At 37.4% G+C, this 21,610-nt stretch overlaps 1 protein-coding gene across 1 annotated transcript in view; it reads right to left on the bottom strand.

The window, feature by feature from the left end:
• The window catches only part of FHIT (fragile histidine triad diadenosine triphosphatase), a gene marked incomplete at its 3' end in the record, with an annotated part of 448,706 nt that extends 428,347 nt beyond the window's left edge, over positions 1-20,359 (bottom strand). Inside the window, exon 1 of the mRNA XM_085300015.1 lies at positions 20,335-20,359. The remainder of the gene's footprint in view (positions 1-20,334) is intronic.
• Positions 20,360-21,610: the final 1,251 nt, after the last annotated feature.

Below are 21,610 nucleotides of genomic sequence, written 5' to 3'. Positions count from 1 at the left end.
ATTACTTTTCCATATTGAAGTTATACTTGCACCCAGTTTTGCAGTTAAAAAACTTTAAATTTTAAATATCAGTCAAGTGCACATATAATTAGATAAAAGTTGATGCAAATTAAAATAAGTAATTCACAGTAAGATTAAAAAAGCAGTAAGAACTTTAAGGTTACAAGCCTGTTCTTTTAATCTAAAAAGTATAATGCCAGGAGTGTATATTCTTCCTTGCAGTTACCAAAATTAGCRGTACAGAAGAGCTAAGTACTTTTGTATGCAACAGCAGGAATGGTTCCTTAATACTAGAGGGAATTAAGCCAAAGCAAAATACTAAGATCACAATAGATGGAAGCAAGGCTCACTGAAGCACATACTTATTTACCAAATTTAAGGTCAGAAGTGTTAAACAACATTATTGCAAACAAACACCTTTAGCTAAATAGAATTTCCAAAGCTAAATAACCAAATTCAAGTGAATGAACCAGTGTTTTGTGCTTCCTGTAGTTACTATAACRGCTAACCAAGTAATCCCAAATGGAGCGTTACTGCTCATCACTGTCTCCATACCTTAAGTCACATACCACAAAAACAAAAACAAAAAAACAAAAAAAAAAACTGTCAAATTGTGTTAATATGCAAACCTTAATGAATAGGTATATAAAATTTGAAGGGCTAAAAAAAATATTTTTGCCTATCTGTGAGAAGACAAAAGGGCTAATCAACATTTACTAAGTACTGTTTTATGTTAATTTTGATAATAGTCTCAAAAATCAGGATAAAGTAAGTCATTGCAAAGTAGAGCAGTCAAGCCAGGTGCATACAAACTTTAAAGAGCAACTTGCATGCACTCAGTGCCCTATAACAGCATTGCTCTCATCACAGAATTTCAAAGATCTGCATTGAAAWCACGGCAAGATATTTGGCCCACTACAGAACTCCCAGGTGCACTATTTTGGGAAGATACAATATGATCTCCATTGAAGTTCACACATTTCAAATGCTAACAATGTGCTCAACGTGAAGTTTGAGGCCACTGTCACTGGCCTACTGAACTATAGAACAGTTTACAGCATACAATCTTAAAGATACTAAAGCATTTCATCTTTCTTTCAGATAATAAGGCAGCCTCAAGCCTTCTTTGCAAGTTAACTTCTCATGTAATCCAAAGCCTTTTATCTAGTACCTGCAGATTTTTCACAAAATGTTYCAATGTGGTTTATATTTGCATCTCAAACCAATTTTTCCAGCATTGCATTCACCCTGTTATTGGGGAGGGGGTGCCCTCTGCAYTGAGAGGCTGAGGGGGAAGCTCTCTCCACATTTCATTCGGATACTAGAAATCTGCAGGCTGCTCGGCATGACAGATGAGCTATGTGAGCTGCAGCAACTTGTTCCGCCTGTCAGCCCCCAGGACTCTCACTGGCAAGATACAGCTGTGACACCACCMGTGCTGTGGAACTGGGTCAAACATACGGTCACTTCAAAACAGGGTCTCAGCTCTTTCTTCTGCTTGAGGAACTTCATTCAGTGATACTAAAGGCTGTTAGATACTATGAGCTTTATATCTTTCATCAAAGTAAAACTGTTACTTCGACAGAACTGGAAGAATCTTTGAGTCCTACAATACCACTGAAGTCTGCGCTAATCTCCAAGGAACTGTCCAATAATATCACTATTRCCACAGGGGTTGCGTACTTCCTAACCAGAACACTTCCCCACATTGCACTACTGGGTCTATGCCCTTGCAGTAACACTTATTACAGCCTTTGGGGATTAAGCTAATTTAAACCACATATGCTTTGAAGAAATTGCTATACAGACATAACAAAAGGAATAAGAGTAAAAATAAATTCAAGCGTTCTGGCAACTTTGCATTTAAATCATCTCATACAGAAATTAACACATCTTCAGGGTTTTCTTAGTTCAACAGAAAAAAAAAATTCTAAATGGTATTAAACATAGAGAACTGATTATTATACTTATTGCAATCCAGTTGCCATAAATTTCTGAAGTTTCATTTGATCATACTGTGATGATACTTATACCATGCAATACTACCAGCATGCACAGTTCATAGTTTAAGTAACTGCAGACATCTGCACAGCCACATAGACAGCATGCTACATGCCAGATATACAGCATTTGTAAAAGCAGACATTAAGATGAAAAAAGTTCTGACATTTCTTGAATATTTTACCATCAATATCTTCATTCTTCCACATTCAAAACACTTTTCCTTAACAGAATCATTTATTGTGAGATATGCACTTAATTCCTTCTGTGCAAATGCACTAACACTGTAGAACAAACCAATACAAGTTGAGGCATCAGTCAGTAACTTCCCTGTCAGTATTTCACTGTTTTGAGTTGGTTTAAAGCAAGCTCAAATCAGGAGATGCAGTTGTGTTCACATGCAAACTGCCAGCCCAAGCTCCACAGTACAAGTCTGATAGTGTCTCCAGTGTCCCCTTCATGCTGGTATRCTGTAATTAATCTTGGTCCAAAAATGTAACACTCGTAACTGCACRAGGTAATTAAGGTTGAACAACAAACTTCCATCCTCAGGTTTCAAACAGCATGTGTAAATTAAGCTAGCCCTTCGCTGAACTCCATGAGCAGCCTGTTGGAGGCCTTGTGAGGGATCCYTCAATCTTGTCAATCTACCTCAAGCTTCCTCTGCTAAGGAGTATGACTTCATCTCCATGCTTTTTCCTAGAAGCTCATGAGCTACCATTACTCCTCCTCTTCCCCTTCTGAGGCTCAACAAAAACCCTTAAGTCCTGTGCTAGTTTGGTTCCCCACAAGTCTCCCTACTCCAAAAATTTGAGGGAGGGAGGAGGTGGTAAGGAAGACAAGCTTCCAAGCTTAAAATTCACAACTCATAGCCCAAAGCTGAAGGGTCTCAGCSTTCCTCTTTAACAGCATAGTGCTCTGGTAAGGGACCGTGCTCACTCCCAATTCTCTCCTATCAGGAGCACAGAAACCATTCCATTGAGAATTTCTTGGCAAGAAAGAGAAAGTATTCTCATTTAACAGATCTGAGGGTTTTATCTTCCTTTAGTTAATGGAGGGGTCAGTAGGCGCATGACATAGTATAATCATGCACAAATAACAAAAGTTGAAGACAACTGGAGTTAAGAGTGTCATYCATTTTTTAAATTCCTCAGTTATTACAACAGTCTCACTATACTATTGTTAAAAAACACTTTGGAAATATATTATAAGAAATCACTCATCTGCCATATTCAGTATACAATAGAGGCTCCATTCATCTACAGGATGTGTGAATTTTGTGTAAATGACAGTAAAAACCTACCAAACTGTTCTCAGATGCACCAAATTCACATTCCTTCACAAAAATTGCTTGTCACAAAACACACCACTGACAGGTGCTCAGGAAGGACTGAAGCAAGCCAGACAGCTGAATTCAGACAGAAATAGTATATACAAGTCAAATTCACAAAGTGTTTTCCACAAAATGCTGAGCAAGACTTTGAATAATCAAGAATTTTGAAGGACACTGCCAAAATTTACTAGGTAGCTAACGTACCCTATGCCTGTTCCATCACATGGGGAAATACTTTTACAGCAATGATTAAAAAAAAAAAAAAAAGAGTCAAAATTCAAATAGAAAACGCTAAGAGCAGAAAACAGAATCACTGCTCCCCCTCTAGGAGAATTTTACTGAGAAACATCTTAAACAGTATCATTGCATACTCAAATTCCTGGGGAAGTTGGGCAAAGGGGCTACAGAAATAGCCATCTAATATACAGAAGCTGTAGGATAAGAGAAGTTGCATGCTATTTCCTTTGTACTACAACATTCACATTAATTTTAATCCTGATAAAAGCTTATTTAATGCATTACCCGTTTTCCATTGTTTTCCTCCTCATTTAACTTCACTTGGTTTTCCTCTTCTCTTCTTCCCTACAGTTCTCTCCTAAAAAAATTTCAGTATACCCACCCTCCTCCCAGTATGCCCTTTTCTTTTTACAAAGTCTACCTACTCCACATTTCTTACTCACTACATTCCTGACTTAGCTAMCTTCATTTATTTACACTACCTTCAAAATCTCATCCTTCCCTKAAGTTTTGTGCTTCTCCTTTTCCACATAAACATTACCTTCTATTAATCTGTCCACTCACAAATCATCTATGTACCCCTTAACTCACTCCAAGACAAATTGAAGTTTGACACTTGCAGCCTAACTGCAGAAATAGCATCTGAGCAACAAACCTCAATCAGGGTGCAAGGCTCCTTTTCAGAAAAGGCACCAACTCTCAATTATTATTAACTGAGAAACATACCTAATACCCAAGGACTACCTAATTCCCACGTTACTTCTAAAAAAGAAAGACATTCTCTATTTTGGATTGCTCCTTACACCTCCCTGCTCAGTATGTAAGCCACCCTTATTCCTCCTTCAGCATCAGCTTTTGAGTCCTCCACTCAAGTGCAAATGTGTTTATTGTGAACAAGGCTCTATAATGCAGCAGAAAAACTTAAAAATCCYTAAGTTTCACTCTGCTTCTGAAGAGCAAAACTATAAGCAGTCATAYAGGCCCTATATTTTCCTGCATATAAGAGGACATATGCTCATAGTAGATATGTAACACAGACTAAAGATAATTTCAACTTCCAAAAAAGTCATGAGTAGAAACAAAAAAAATTATCAAGTTTTATAAACTCTGACCCAACCCTTGGATGGCCTACCAATTAGCAAGTGTCATGTATTCAAGTCTGAACTATGCAGATTTTTATATGCAAGAAAGCAATTAGAAAAGAGGTATGAAAMCTAGCTACAATTGTATGCATAATTACTCAAGTAAAATCCGACTTTCAAAGTGCTATATCAGTAGCAAAAATTAATCTATCATAGATAACCACTAAGAACACATCATCTTTAGTAACAGATCAAGGGACTGCTGAATTTATAGGTATTTAAATACTATACATTTAAAATTAAAATTTCAGGTTTTGATGTACATTCGTTCTGTTTGTTATATAATTGTCTTTGCAGTTTAACAAAAGTTTTCAGGAAAATATTCAGCTTCTTCATGCAGCTGTTAAGATGCATATACTTCTCTACAGTTAAAAATTTGACTATTAYATAAAAATAATTGTTGTTTACTTGCTTTGATTTTTAAATTTGCCTTTGATCTTACTCATTAATATTCATTACTCTTCTGATGTTGGACTAATGAGAATCTTAAGTGCTTATGAGAAGCTTTTAAACAGAACAGTATTGGATTTTTCCAATGTGTATGTTTGATTTTTAGATCAATATTTGCAATACTCCCTACTCTCCAGTTTTTTCCTCAAAAATTCCTATAGGCAGTCTACATATCCTAAAAAACTGGAGCTCAACACTCAACAAGTTTCAGTCACTTCATACCACTGTCTGTAYATAGGCCTACACAGATAACAGCTTAAACAAAATGTATATGGACAAAATGAATAATGCTTGTTCTCAGTCTCATTTAGTTCTGTTTTACATACATTTATGTTTTTGATGGAAAAACTCAAAAGCAGAGATTTCTCCTGTTAGTAAGACATAGCCAGCAGAAGTTGAAGGTGTATGTGCAAGAGTCCCACAACATGCTGCACAACACACCTGGCAGAACACACCGTTACAAGCGCCCACTGCAACYGACGCAGGCTTACAAAATGAAACAACCAGTCACAACACACAAGCAAACACTGTTCATTAGACCTATTCCTATCCTGTTTGCCAATTCCTTTTCAATCGAAATGCTGACATACACSAAAAGCAACTTAAGCAAAATCCTAATATGTATGCAGAGATAATTCAATTATGCAATAGCTCTCAAAAATATTACTATTWCAGAAGCAGTATCTATGAAGTCAGCTCCTATATCATCTTTCTCTAAGCAACTGCAAAGCTCTTTTGCTCAAATATCATCAGTTTGATTAAAGTAGAGAAATGACCTAAGATAAACCCCAATACTAAYCAAGTCAACAGCACAAATCTGCATTTGCTTCACCAGGATGCAAATGCTGGTTTACTCTTTTACAATGTCAGTTGATTACTGTGTCTCTTATTGTTCTTATATTCTAGGTTTTCATTCCTATTTCCAAGGTTTAAGACCACAAATGTAAGTTCCTCCTCATTATATTACTTTGACCTAATGCTATACCAACTTGAAATCATCCGTTACAGCATTGTATCTAGGCATTTATTCTCATACCACAGGCAATCTCCATTCTAACTTTCCTAATGACAATACCACAAAGGAGGAAAAGATTAAAGTGCGGGACCACAGAGTGAACACTGTAACACACATACACAGACCAGAACCTGTGACTACATGCYCACATACCAAGTTTTCATACACAAAGCCTCTCCAGTCTCAAATTTCAACCGATCAAGTAGTTCAAAGCATTAAGTATACCCTACTCCAGGGCTTCTAGGACGTTATCACAGGATGCACACTACCTCATAGTGTAGGAATCCATCAGCAAGTCCAAATGCTTCAAGACTTGCTTTTACAAATTTCAGAAAGTTCAGAGATCTTCACYAGTTTGATCATCTGTAAAAACTGCAGAAGTTACTGAGTTCAATTTCACATTACAGTGCTGGGAAAAAGAAAGAAAAATAACTTTAGAAACTTTAAGAATTATTCAAAGTATTCTTTGTAAAGCAGATGTTATGGATAATCACCCACTTCTAATTCTGATTATTTGCAACATTAGGCCTTACATGTCATCCTCATCTAAGGTAAGTACTATTAATCTTCTTCCAATAAAAATTTTTTTTTTTGCTCTATCTTTTCTTTCCCAGGCTTCTCCCTCTCACCTGAACTAAGTAAGTCTAGATTTCAATTTACATACTGACACTCCATCTTTGATTCTGACAAACCTCACAGCTTGTCGATGTATCATTATAGATGTGTCACAGATTTTAYTCCAACTAATCAAGTCCTTTAAAAATAAAGTTAACATACCACAATTAATGCATCAGCCTCAAAGTTACAATTTAGAAAGTGATTKTTTTCTGAAAACTGATAAAACAAAAACTATCATAAGGCTTCGTGCAACTAGAAGCATCCTAAGCTATCAAACACAAGTTAGATTCTAACACAGATAAAATATATCAATGTTGTACTTTAAATCAACATTAAAAAATAAACTCTTTAGATACCTAAGTTTTAAACCATATTGTTGGAGTTGACAGGAAAATCACAGAAGACCTAAAACATCACTTCCCAGCACTACTACTGCTGCTGCTGCTTCAGGTGCTGCATTGGAACAGATACGTCACAACARGTACAAGCACTAAAGCTATTTAAAGGACTAGAAACACTAATAATGAGGAAAAACTGATACATCTCTTTGAGGACATTTAGGCAAAGAGAGAAGAAAATGCCTGCTACTGACAGCAATCTGTGGAGGGAAGCTTAAGAATTACACTAATTAAAAAGCAGCACGCAAGAAAAGTAAGAGCCTTAAAGCAGGGGTTCTTGGCAAATCTCCCACAAYTAAAAGCACCAACAGTCTAGGCTGCACTACCCTTTTATGTCACTCTTCAGAAGGATGTCTACCTAGCAGTCAACTGACTGCCATATGAAATGAGGGTTAACTTGGGTACCAATAGTACTGAAGCCAACAGCCATTACAGCACCTGGCCAAATACCATTTACCACACACACACACATCTCCTTAAAAAAAATAAAAAAATAAAAAAATAAAAAAAAGATAATCTGTGCCATCATGGACCTGCTGCAACTTCCTAGTATCCAAGGTAGCACTGTTATGTCTACAGGAGTTGAAGTAACTGCAGATTAAGTATATCCCAAATTCATCTTTGGCAAGGAAGATTAGTGCTTCAGTAAGAYAGATATCTAATTATTACTGAAAGAGCTACAGCTCACTAGAGATTTATATTCTTACYAATAAATAACAAATAACTCCAAATATTATCTAAATTTYCACATAGCTGCAAAACACATCCAACCAATATACACACTAACAGTGTTTGCCTAAGTTGTTCATATTACGYTCATTGCATTAGCACATGTTCTGCCTTACTCAGATTTCATCTCCCAAAGCCAGAAAAGATGTGTCCATTATTTTGACAGACAAATACTTGATTTGTTTCAGCAGTTTAATTTTTTGAAGTGTATGTTCACTTTGAAAATCTTACTCACACTKAAGTGAAAAAGAGTCATTTTGAAAATTTCATCCTTCCTATGAGTTACTRTTAAGGAAGTCAGGGAGACAAAGTATGTATTTAATAGAGGCCCACTTTCTGATCGTTCTTGGTTCTGTGACTGAACTAATTATGCTTCACTGACTCGCACATAAATGCTTTTGTGGATATATTATTATTCCTCCTGATTGCTAATAAGCAGGACTTTACAAACYCTAAGGGATTTCACTCCCCTATTTTATTAAACTACTTGTGACAACAGTCTATTAAATAAAGTAATTTATTTAAAGGATAGTCAGTATTTAGGAAAATACTAATCTGTCACATGAATGAAATAAGCTAAAAAGCCAATAAAACTGAAGTTGAACTTGTTCAACAGCACTCTACTTCATCATATTTACTTAGCTTTCATATATACTGCTAAAAACTAAGTGAATTGGTATTTTAGTTTGGAATGGACCTCAYAGTTACAAGTTAACTTTGCTAGGGAAATAAAACCATCAGAAAAATGAAAGAGGCAACCAAGGAAAACTGTTTTCATTAGCTCAAAGGTAACTAACAAGGGTTACCAGCAATAAAAAAAAAMTGATTTCTTTCAGTTCCAAAATAAGTCTTCTCTCCTGACCTTTATTCTGTATACATATGCATCTTGAGCTCTATAAAGAAAATAATTTGAAAGCAAATTCACCGAGTGCATCTGACCTTTGAAACAGCACAGGTAATTTTATTCAGATTTGCACAGTGTTTATCTATCTCCGTTTGCACCTAGCAACATAGAGATGACAAAACTACTTAAGAAAAGAAGGCATCTTACCAAAAATCAAAACATCTTTAAACATGTTTGGACATAGCCAAGCACCCTAAGAGTCTCAGGTTCAGAGAAGTTTCCCCTGAAATTCTATTCCCTGTATAGCTAAAGCTATACATCAGGGCTCCAGGGAGACGGGCCCTTTCTGCCAGTTACACTGCCACAGATTGCTGTCAGTTAAATTGAAGACCTGATCCCTCAAAATAGGTCAATTTTATCYTTAAGGCATAAATAAGTTTCACATACAAACATTTCCATAACAGTTGCCAATGTTTCCCTCTATGATCATGTATACAGGAGTATCCTGGGCTATACTGATTATCTTAGACTTACAGAGCTAGTGAGAAGGGCAAACAAAAAACCCCCAGAAGAACAACAATTCAGATCTAATCATCTATCAGCCTTAATGGAAACTAGTTGACAATACTTTGTTTGGAAGATCCAGCCTTATGAAAAGAACTATAAGCCATCAACATGTCAACCACCAGAACTGATGATTGCTTGTAGTACTCTGAAATCCTACCAAAGCAGTACTTCATATTATGCAAGCCCCAAATGAATTTCCTGCAAGTATACTTGTATTACTGATGCTTGATGAAATGGAAAGAGTCAACAAAGTTGGAAACTATTTAGACTCAGAATGAGCAAATTCCAGCTTAGACCTTCCAGCAAAAATGAGGCTCTGCCCAAGGTGGAAAACACAGTAGGAACGTAAACCACAACCACTTATAAAATACACGGTTTTCATTCTAGTTCTTTTAAGAGCAGAGAGACYGGAACAAAGATCCTCATTAATTTAGCATTTACTTAGACTTCTAGACTACTTTGTTTTAAAACTTAACTTCTTAGCATTTACAAATCAAAGATCATTAAGTTTAACAAAGTACTTGCATCTTAAAACAGCCTGAAAGAAAGCACAACAATAAATATTAACACCACAAATTAAAAAAAAAATGCATGTCTCAACTGACTTTCACGTTTCCTCGTAGAACAACTGCTACCTGAACTATTTCTACCAGCAGCCACAGGAGCCAAGCCTGTTTCTGAAGACAGAATTTGGTCGCCTTATCCACCCTCAGACAATTAAGAGTAGATATCTTCACATTTGACATAAGCTCCAAGGCGATAAGCAACAGAACAGTTTGTAAACCAGCTGAGCACTGCCAAGAGCCAACACACAGAGGTGGGATCATGGACTAGGCAGTTCTCCAGAACAAGACCTCCATGACAGTCTACTGATTCTCTGCCACCAACTCATCATTGACTTCCTTGTAGGCCAAACAACCTCAGTTAGACAACGGTACATTCTCTCTCTCTACAAAACTCTCTTGGTCTTTCTCTCATCTTTGCCCACCCTGAGTTTTATCCTGGAACTTGTCTTCTACCAAAGCTATCTGATATCCTCATCTGTTCCTAATAAGGAGTTTAATTTATTCAGCTTATCAGTAAAGTTGAGAAGGGAGCTGATCACTGTGTACAGATGCTTACAGAGAGATATCTGGCAAAATTAAGCATTCTGACCTTGCAAACAAGGGCATACAAGGCCGAGCACATGGAAATGAACATTAGGGAAAATTAAACTTGAGCGAGGCCCACTGAAAATAACTTCCTGACACTGAAAATAACTTCACATCATAATAAACTAATAAAATTGTGAATATATATTTAAATAATCTATGACTATGTTATTATACCACAATTTATTAACATGATATTTAAACTACCACTCCAAAATAAATTTCTGCTTTGTTTCATTTGAGGTGGGAGAGGGTAGTACTGTACTACAAATCTACAGGTACTGTTAATTACTACAGTTTCCACTTATAAAAGCTCCAAGCTATAAATGTTTACCAGACTCTAGGAAAAAAATAGTTCAAAAACATCACTAAAGGAACAGGAAGTCTTCTATAAAATAGAGGTATTAGACAAYTCCAAAAAAGAAGTTGCAATACTTGGTTGAACTGCACTGTCACTGAAAGTCCAGTTCACTGAACAATAGTTGTCTTCCCCCTTAAGACCTGTTTTTCCAATATCCCTAAGAAAATTTATATCAAAGAAACCCAGCCTTGACCTGGTAACTAGCTAAAATTGTTTTTCCTCAAAGTTTTTTCCTAACATCATTAAAAATCAAAATGAACAATTACCTCTACTTCATTTTTTTCCATGTTATGTCACACTTTGGATCGCGGTAAACTGGTTCAGACAAATCCATTGAACTGACGGAAGCACTTGTAGAGGTATTATAGCTAAGATGCTGCTGAGAAGTTACTCCTTATTATCTCARTTAGGACAATACCTAAATAGAGCAGCACTTTTTATCTGTAGTCTTGCCATACAAATCTGGGGCGGTTCAGTGGATAAGCACTCCGTTACCTCTGTTTCCAAGCAGTTTTCTTGGTCAGAAGGGTAGCAATTTTTCCATCTAAAGCAACTCCCACTTCTCTCTTCAGTTCCCGTTAAAGCTCGAGTCTGTGAGCAACTGCCTGTAGGGCGTGCAGTGAATTGGAACAGTAACTTTTCAGGTTTATCAAGGTAAAAAAATGACCCTTCTTTGTATAGTCAATATAGATCCCTCCACTGCTCCAATTTGTTTCACAACCCCAGGATCAGCCATATCAGGATAACAGACCTGTTACACAGGAGAAAGGAAGGGAAGAGTTGAGATGGAATTGCTCAACTTGSAATTCCCTGAGCTGGCTATGTTATTAAAAATAAACTGAGAAGTGAAAGTTTCCATTACCAAGTCCTACCTTCAGCAACAGCKGAATCTCACAAGTCTGTTTCTACCCTTAAAAAGCAGGTGTGCTTACATTATCAGTTACCAGGCAGTTTAGAAAATCTTTTTAATAAYTTCTCAGTTACGTAATTACATAAGTGCTTCTAGACAGAAGCACATAGCGAGACTCAAACGTTAGCTCTATTTTTTAAATTGGTATAGCAAGAAGTTAATTTTACCAAGTACAGATTCGTACACTCCCCCACAGCAAGCTATCTTCCCCCCCTCTTCTTTGAGCATTTTTCAATATCGGTATATGCAGGGACTCACTCCATGTTAGTACATCTGATACTGTACTAGTGGTTTCAGTTGTCTGTATGGCCCATATCCTTCCAGATGCTAGTCCAAAAGCAGCAGAGTATCTGCCAACAGCACAAAACCTTGTCATTTGTGTGRTAAGTCTTCCTAAAAATACATGCAACTTTGACTTCGATGTTCACATTAAACAGCTGTACTGTCATCTCTTTGCCCTAAAGTATCCATGTTACCTACAGTATAYTAGAAAAAATATTTGCGAGCTAACAGCTGAACAATGGGTGGTTTCTTATGATAACATTGAATGAAATGTTATTGGATATTTGCATCAGACAGTCAATATGCAGAAGTGTAAAATCATTAAGATGCAGGTTTTGGAATAAGCAGAAAACACCCACCGAATGATATACCATGTTTGTCCTTTCTGCATCCATTTTTCAATGTTGTCTTCACACGTTTTCAATGAACAAAAGATGCTTATGTAGATGTCTGCTATGCATACATACATGGTATCTCAGATAAACTAACACTACGCTAGAAAAAAAAGGAAAACAGCTAACTGAAACATGGGATAAATTCCTGTTTCTCCATTATTTTCTTTTCAAATTTTGAGAATTATCTACATCTTTAGGCACAGAAATACACTACAAATTTGTTTCCCTAAAAACCCTTTTTACTTGACTACTCCCATCAAAATATCCACACTAATATGAGCCATTTTTTTAGTTTAAAACACATCAACTTCTGTTATGAGTTCAAAACTACAATAAGATTCTTTACTATGCTGCATGAACATCCGATCATTATTGTTTCCTGTTTTAATACAGSATCTATCATCTGCTCATACACTAACCGAAAAGAGTAATGCATTTTCATTAAAAAGTTACAGGCCAGTAACTACTTAGCATCCCACAATGAACAGTTTAATTACTATAGTACAATTGCTAAGAATACTCTTCCAGTAAGTAGGACAACTTATAATGAGTTTTCTAGCTACACTGAGCTAAGTAAAATGCTTAAGTCATAAGGAAATAACAGGAGATTTAATAGGTAAATGGCCACTTTACAAAAGTCTGTTATGGTAACTGAACCAAAAAAATACTAATCATCTACATGCCACAATAAAAATAARTAAATAAAYAARMACACACACAGTTTGGCAGTTCACTTCTCACAAAACTGTAATTTAATGATAATTTAAATAAATCTTCTATGAAAGCGCATATGCTAATGGAGGCTGTAGTCCTGGGTCATGGAATATTCCACTGTAATGCAATGCATAATATTAGCTCTTTGCTGATCTGAGGTGTGCTTCCCTATATTTTGGTTTCTCCATTAATACACGCCCATCAAGTGTATTAAACAACGGTACATATTTTCCTCAGCAATACACTCACCTAAACAGAAACGACTGAAGATATTTATAAACCTTAYATTCAGGCAAGCTTCCTCTCTCCCCCTTTTCCTTCTAAAACTGCAYGCTTAAAAGTCAGATTTGACCTGAAAACTTCTCTGCAATGAAAAAAATTCTACTGTTGTGAAATAGTATTCATTACAACCATATAATTCTTAAATATTTAATAAGAAAACATGCACTACAAAGAGACTCAAAGTCTTAAATCATTAGGAGATGYCCCAGCACRAGAAATAAAAAGGAGACATACACTTCTCTGCAAGTGTAATTTCAAAGTCCTTTCACATTGGGATCTGAAGACTGTCAGCTTGGTTGCTCTGCTACTGTATATTAAATAAGTATGTAATCAAGCCAGCTGTTTTGATTTATTGGATACTGCAGATCATGAGTAAAGTATGTAAAATTAATGAATTTTTTCAAAATGGAATACCAGAAGTTGGTAAGAATCAGACACTGCATCAAAAAAAGACAGAGAGAAACCACAGGAAATGGACACCTACTTCATTTTAGTGACCATGAAAAAAATAAACAAACAATAAAAGTGGCATTTCAAAGTGCCTTCCACATCCAGAAAGACTCCTAGCATACTTCATATACGATCAGTTCAGGGTATCATTATACTGTTCTCATTAACAAAACACTGACCTCCAGTCTTAACACTTGCTAAATAGAAATCTGAGTCTTATGTTACCCAGCACTTTCCAACATGCCTTCAAGATCCTAGTTCCCAACTAACATCTACWCACAAATCCAGTAAAACAGTTAAGACACTTAATTTTCAGTATTTGCATAATATCATTGAAGCTAATAGGACAAATAATATGCATACTTAGTGCCAAATGTCAGCCCTATGCCATTTTAAAGCCTCACTCTCCAACATTTCATAATCGATTTTTAAAACTAATTAAATTTGACATATGTAAACTATTCCAACAGGCCAGTGCACAGTTGCTTCCTGAAAAGCAGAGAACCTTCCAAGGCCAACACCTATCAGACACACAAGACTTAGCAACTTAACACCTCACTAAATATAATACTGAAACACTTATCTTCAGAAATTACTCTAAATTCTTAGACTATTACTGAAGTCACAGCATTATTTTGATAAAACAACAGACAGCTCTGCAGACCAATACAGAAAACCCATACTTTGATGCTGCCTATTAAAAAGGACGCGATAAATGTAGTTACTGAGACAGCTGCATTTCACTGCAAGTCTGATGAGCTATACAAGGAAATGTTAGCTATCTCAGTCAAAACTCCTTGAGAAAAAAAAATGAATATAATTAAAAAAGTTTACCTGTAACAATTAAAGTATTTTACTTTTAACCACCTGGGCAAAATAGAAACTTATTCAACTAGGTCTACTTATTTTTAAAGTTGACTATTACATTGATCATGCCRCTTTCAAAACAAATATGCTTTAGAAGCCTTTTACCATTTTGCAAACTTAAATTTTCATTTTAAATGTTGGCAAATGAGAGTGTTTTTGAAGGTGCTGAGATTAGATTTTTGTGGTATTTGGCACTACCCAAACTTCTACACCATCCAGGGATACTCTTGTTTCACAAAGGAACAAAGGAATGCAATGCTTCATCCCTAAAAGAGGCACACAAAGTATATCTGCTCTTTAATATAGGAGAAGAGCAGTGTTAGCTATCAATGACCGATCTTGACCTCTTTAAATTACCACCTTGTGAGGCGTGATCTGCCTGAAGTTATGTCATTATATCCATCTAAGGCTGACTTACAATATGCCTGACCTTTCCAAGTTCCTTCCGAGAAGTGATCRAATACGAAAATTACCAGGGAGTTTCTGACCATAACATCTACTTGGTTTTCAGCAAATAATAGCATTTAACTACACTAAGGACTTGCACTGATAATTATTTTAAAAGTGATTCCTAGAAGTTTTCACGTCACAAAACAGCATTCTGAATCCCTATAACAATTTCTCTACTGTGTATATGTAAAGTGAATATAAACTGTAAGCTATGGATCAATGAGCCTCCACTAGAACAGCAGCATYAGGAGCAATAGGAATGCACCAACATTTATTAAGCAACTAATATTCCCAATACTTTTCCTTTATTGGAGTCAGTGCTTAAGTACTACTTCMACCTCATTTCCTAGTTTTAAATATTTCAAGTATTTTTTAGAAAAGTTCTATACACTGAGTCTTCATTACACACATTTTCAAGTAGAATATACTTGATACATACAGTATTACAGTGTATATACAGATATATACACTGTATACAGATATATACAGTGTTACAACATACCTTGCCTGCCTTCCACTCCCAAAGCAATACAGTAACCTAAAATAGAATGACCAGCAGAAACAATCCGAAGTAACTTAAGATCAGGAAATGTAGACACTACACTGAAGCTGAACAGTCCAGTTAGCAGCAGCTGACTTGACTAAAGATGAAGTTTCAAAAAGGAAAAAATTARGCCCAAAAAACTGCGTCAGCTGTTTTGTCTACTCATTGTGAACCTTTTTTTAAGCTCTATTTGGCCAACTACATCACCCTATACCAGAGAAGTAAGACAAGAGAAAAATCACTAAGTACTGATGTAAACAGTTTGGTCATCAAAGCATTTCCTTAGAAGTGTCAGCAGCATACTTGCTACTRTTTTAAAACTCTGCTCACTGCAAGATTCACCTCCAGAATGTGAGCTTTCCTGTAAGTGAACAGCCGCTACACTGACCAAGCWCATCTTCAACACCACCTCAAGCTAGGACCTAACTAGATTAAAAATCAGAATTATTTCTTCATGTTCCACTCACTGATCAAASCAAACTCACTGCCCAGGTATAAATAATAGTTCTATTGAAGCACAGGAAGATTCATCTGATCACTACCCCACATCTTGAAGTTTAGCACATTGTTACCTACATTCAGTGGAACAGAGTACCRTAACAGGAACAAAAATCAAAATAAAATTGAAAATCCATGAGAAGGCTCAGGAAGTTTGCGACTTATCTCCTGTACTTTACCAGAAGGCAGGGCAAACTAAAAAACAGATTTGCAATATATTGTGCTGGCTACCTATAGGATTTCAGCGCTCTCAGCTGTTTCAGCTTTTAGGGATTTTTGCCAATAACAGAATCCCAATGCATTCAAACACAGTCTTCCCCCCCCCCCATCTTATTAACAGGTCTTCGACTGGGTATACCAGCTTCGCACTGAAGGCTATTTAACCACCCCAGCTCTGCTAAAAACTCCTTAAAGGATTATGTTCCACTGAACCTCTACTTAGCATCCCTTTTCTAGGCTTGTATACCAAAGATCTGTAGAGAAACCCTTTTTTTTTTTTTAAAAAAAAAAAAAAAAAAGGCAACTCTTCCATATGGTCCTTATAGGAATACAATCAACATATCTACTGTCTTGAAGCTGTAAACTAGTGTTTTCCCCCTTTAATTAAGGGCCTCTGCAGAAATTATTTCATCAACTGAGTCACTTGCTGGCTTTTAAGAGAAATAAGCAAACTTACAGTGCATGCTCACCAATGAGACTGCATCAACTAGGAAGTGATGCGTTAGTCAGACGGGATTAGATACTATCTACTATCTACAGAGCCAAAGCATGACAATCAAGTTTAACTAAGTTCAATTTTACTAGTAAAACTTGCTAAATGGTGAACATCACAAAGCTGCTTCTTACATGTCTTAATGTTACCTTTATTTTGTGTGTGTATACTGTTACATAAAGAGGAAATTAATACACTGTAAAAAAAAATACAAACATGCAGAACCCGAAGACTTCAAATACTGCATATTTACGATAGATACACAAAATCATCCTGCAGCTTTTGGGACAACCTTCTTGCTACTTCCTTCATACAGGCTTAACCACCAAAAAATATCCAGTAGGTATTTTAATCACCAAAAAATATATATATATATATATATATATATATAGATTGTCAGACCCTTTTTGCTTTCACATTCTGTTTTTTTTTAAAAAGCAATTACATTAGGTATTCATTGTAACGTTTGACTCTGAAAACATAAATTACAAGGATGAAAGTTCTGGGTTACCAGGATGCACAAAGAACACATTGTGCCAAACAAATCTGACAGCTTTACTTGATAAATTACTAGTGTAGTGGAAAAAGACAACAAGCACAACCATAATCTCAGACATTTTTAAAGCACCCCTCTTCTCCTGAAGCTTACAAAACTAACAAAGCAATAAAGACACACTGTAAGAATAATTTAAATACCACTGCAGAAGAACCATAGTGAGGTAAATAAGCCTATTAAGCTACTATAAAATGAGAAAGATAAGGATGATGCTGGTCAACCTAAGTTCCAAATAAACATACTTTATCTTAATGCTCAGTACAAACACTGCCTACATAGCACCAAATAATTTGGGAATAATCAACTCGCATTTTAGAATCATTCAAATACTAGAATGAGCTACAGAAATCAAAAACAGTTTTCCTACAGACTTCAATACATCAGTATTTCGATCAGGGTGTAAGAAACAGCACCAATTTTATAGAGCTGTTGATATATACACCACTGACATTCTATACAGAAGTCTGCTGTTGATAAGGTTGCAAAGAGGCAATAGTCTGAGCTTCTGCAGAAATAGACAAAATTGTGTGCAATAATGTAATTTACATAAATGAAGTTGTAGCCACAGACTGGAGAAAAAGAAYGACTTTGACATTTATAAAACTTAACTGCTCTGTTCACTGCAAGTTCTTTGAAAGATACAGGCAACAGATGACAAAATCAGCACAAGATGATTACACATAATCATAAAAAACACAAATCCTATAAAGTACATACAGAGACACAAGCATGCAAGACCTGTGGATAACCCTCTTCTCAACATGAAGTTATAAACTGACAACCTAAATCAATGTTTTTAGTATCACCCCYACAGTGGCCAATTTCCCCTTCAGAAAAAAGTAAAAGCATTTATATGGCCTTCTACTCCTCAAATAATATATTAAAARAAGAGTAGTACTTCAACATTAAAGCGAATTTTCAAATTCAGTAAAAACTCAAATATGAACAAATAGAAAGAACTCCTTAAAATAATAAAAACATGAAACACGTAAAAATATTAACTTGGTCACTAATAAAGGCAATAGAGACTTCAACCATACTTTTGTAAGACTGTCAAAGCTTCATTYGACTCTTACTATAGCTTTAGACTAATACATTCTCCTTACACTGAGAGCTAGAGATGTAAATCATAGCTTTTTCTATAATCCTGTGTTATCTAAGTTAACACAAACATCTTAGAAATGAAATCAGCTCCAAGTAAAATAACTTCTGCATAAAAAACAGGTAGGCTGTACAGTTTACACGTGTTGCTGTCTTAATTCTTTTAGGCTTTCTCAACCCTATAATATCAATTAAAAAAGTATTATAAACACCATGTTTTGAAGAGATAATTACAACTTGTACCAGAAGCACTATACTCTGAAAGATAAGAGCTCACATGGAATGAAACTAGCAACATTCCTGCCTAAACAATACCTAGTGATCTTACAAGGAAGGAAGGAAACAACACAAGCCAAAAGAAGAACTGAAGGTTTCATATTAAGTGGCAGAATTGACAAGTGAACTAAATTCAGCTTTTATGAGCACTCCACACAACACTCAAACGAAAAAAAAAGCTGTGCGCACAGAATTTCAGCACAAAGAATGCAACTTTTAAAGACAGGAATGGTGTTCCGCTGTCATTCAAAGATCTAAAACTACTCCAAATATCTAAAAAAAGCATTCGAGGGGAATATGAAAGCAGTTATGAAATCAAGGGAGTTGCTGTTTGTTGGAGATAACATATAYACCCCCCAAAGAAAAAGGTGAAATGTTTAATGCAGTTTTTCCATCAGACATTTCAAAAATTAAATCCAAAATTAAGCTGCCAAAATCTCTGCACATATTCTAGAATGTCTTACTTGAATCACTGATTCARTGTAAGAAAATAACTTACCCAGAAAACTGCCTATAGATATGGTATATTGTGAGCAATTATTCTTTGAACTGTGCATTACTCCATCCATCTTGATGCATTAGTTTTTCTAAATAAGTTAATAATTCAGAGAACAAATTTGTTCTTTACAGACACATGCTATCTTTTAAAAAAAGAAGCTAGCTTTACTGTGTATATTTTGAGCTGTCACTCAGGCTACCCAGACTCAGCTAAAACTCTTTTCAAAACAGCAGTTACAGAAGCAGCAGGCTGGTAACGCAAAGTGCAGAAAGCACTTCAGAAAATAAAAAGTTCGATGTTATTACTCTGTATGTACATTTCTATTGYGATTAATTGGTCAGACTGTGATTTTAACTTGATTGTGGCAATGACTGCTCTCACTCTGAAGGAAGATGAGGAAAATGATGCTTTTACTTTAACCATCTGAATTTCCGTCCAGAAAGCAACCCTCCGACACCTCTTCTACTGATCTTGGGGGGTGGGGGGGGGAGCCTCAAGGCAGGTGCGTACGGACAAGGCGGGAAACCGCTCCCGGCACGGTCTCCTCACAGGATCCGCGCTGGCGGCCGCCTCCGCAGCGGGGCCGACTCGCGCAGCAGCCCAGCGCAAACCCGCCGCTCGCCGGGCGGCCAAGCGCTCCCCAGCRAACAACACGCTGCATCAGCGCCAAGCGTTTTCACAGAGTCTGCAGCCTGGGGAAAGAAAAGCAAAAGCCACGGAGCCAGCCTGGCCCCTCCGCGCCCGCCCCAGCGCAGGAGGCCGCCCCACAGCCGCTGAGGGGCCGGGGAAAAGTGGCCGCTGCCTCCCCACAACGCCCCGCGAGACGCCCCGCGCGGCCGCGGAGGGCGGTACCGCGCTCCCCGCCCGGCTCTGGCTAACGGCCGCTGCCGCCCCCCTCCCCTTCCCCCTCCCGCAGGGCGGGAGAAGAAAGGAACTCAAAATGGAGACTTACACTCCCCCCTCCTACCACGCATGCGCTACGCCGGCGGAAGCGGATAGGCCGCAGGGCCCTGACGTCACCTGCAGCCGCGGAGAGCCGGGTGGTGAGGGGTCCTCCCCTTAAGTAATGGCTGCCGGAGGGGGGGACGCGGGGGGAGCGCATGCGCACTGTGCGCAGGCTGGCGGCCGTTAACGGTGGCCGCCTGAGGTAACGGCTGGGTGTGAGGTCTGTGGCAGATCCTTCCGCGGCCGTTAGCGGGTTGCAGCCCTCAGCGGGTTACAGCCCTCAGGAGGCAACCTGCAAGCTGAGGAGGATGGCTGAGGCTCTGTGCAGTGGGTGCTAAAAGCTTGCCTGGTTTCCATCTGTGCCCGATGTGAGTTTGTGGAAAACAAAGCCTCCGATATTGTGCGGATGCCACTCTTGGCTCTGGTAGAAGTAAGGAGAATAGTGTTTTGTGGTTTCTGTCCCATTCGTATGCTCTTGTTCAGGTTAGAAGTTTTGGCCTGTGCAGGTGACAGAAGTAGGCATTCTTAAAACACCRTCATCAATATTTCTCTCATTCTGTATGACTTTATTTTTTATAATTTTTATCTAGTGACAGTGAGACGTATCTCCTCTGCCTTTGGTGGTCTCCCTATCTGCCTTGGTACCAACATGATTTTGTTGCCCCTCAGTTCTGTATYAGCAGCATAAAACGCCCCTCTCCAGCAGCGGGCACCTTCCAGCGCAGTGCATCCAGCCCTGTGACCAACTTCTGGCATAAAATATTTGTCCTTCCACTCTGCCTAAAGGAAAAAAAGCATGGTCTGTAGATTGCCTTGCTTTAGTAGGACAGTTCCCTTTTTTGAGGAGTCAAGGTCTGACAGCAGAAAGCAAGGTTACTAATGGGCCCTTAGTTTATACTCGAGTTCATTTTCTGTCTGGTGTCTGAGGAAGCTTTCTTCCTTACATGAAAAAGCTTTATTTTTATGTATATGTATAATGGAGGAGTGGAGTTGCTGAACATTACTGTCATTTCAGGGCTTTAGGCCATCAGATAGACTGGGCTCAAGCCCAAAACTGTGAATTTTATTTTATATTCTAAGGGAAATGAGGGTAGCAAACGGAAGACAGGTTGGACATATTTGCAGGAGCCGGTACTACTGAGAGTTACTGCAGCRTTCTTCTGTTATTGCTGTGTTAACAAATACTGCGACAGACAATGACCGATACTCCAAGTACCATAGTTTCTTCCATATACTCTTACTGGCATCATTGTTGCCCAGCCATGAATATAATACCAACAGTG

This window comes from Rhea americana, unplaced genomic scaffold (genome assembly GCF_003343005.1).
Source record: "Rhea americana isolate MKP2758 unplaced genomic scaffold, rheAme1 scaffold_16, whole genome shotgun sequence".
NCBI lineage: Eukaryota > Metazoa > Chordata > Aves > Rheiformes > Rheidae > Rhea > Rhea americana.
The sequence above is the reverse complement of the archived record's forward strand: the minus strand, read 5'-3'. Positions and strand labels throughout refer to the sequence as shown.